The sequence below is a fragment of the Athene cunicularia genome (assembly GCF_003259725.1).
Source record: "Athene cunicularia isolate RWA chromosome 13 unlocalized genomic scaffold, athCun1 chr13_part1, whole genome shotgun sequence".
Classification (NCBI taxonomy): domain Eukaryota; kingdom Metazoa; phylum Chordata; class Aves; order Strigiformes; family Strigidae; genus Athene; species Athene cunicularia.
This window is the reverse complement of record NW_020799117.1, coordinates 3,915,157-3,915,790: the sequence shown is the minus strand read 5'-3', so window position 1 is coordinate 3,915,790 and position 634 is coordinate 3,915,157.

Sequence of the window (634 nt, the reverse complement as noted above, 5' to 3'; positions counted from 1 at the left end):
GTGGGGGGGGATGTCCCGGTCAGGTGGGGGTGACGGGGGGACAGCGCGGGTGCTGATGGTGGCGGTCAGGCAGCTGGGGTCGGGGCAGGACGCAGGGGGCAGCGGGAGGAGCGGCATCGCCCCGTGGGGCAGCAGCAGGGGATGGGGGGCTCTCTGTGAGGGGGGAGCAGGGATCTGGGGGGAAGAATGCCATGAACGCTTAAATTAAAGATGGAAGTGTGTCACTCATTGAAATGACAGTGCCTCATCTTTTCAGGAGATAGGCTTAATTTCTGTATTCTCTTAGGAGGACACAGCCCCCATTTCTGTGTTCTTTCTGGAGATCCCCCCAATTTCTGCATTCGCTTTTCAGGAGATACCTTCAATTTCTGTATTATCTCTTATGAGGAGATACCCCCAATTTCTGGTTCTCTTTTCCAGAGATACCCCCAATTTCCATATTAACTTTTGTGGAGATATCCCCAGTTTCTGTATTCTCTTTTCAGGAAATACCTTCAATTTCTCTATTATCTCTTACGAGGAGATACCCCCAATTTCTGCACTATCTTTTCAGGAGACATCCCCAACTTCTGTATTCTCTTTTCAGGAGATACCCTCAATTTCGGTATTACCTCTTCAGGAGATACCCTCAATT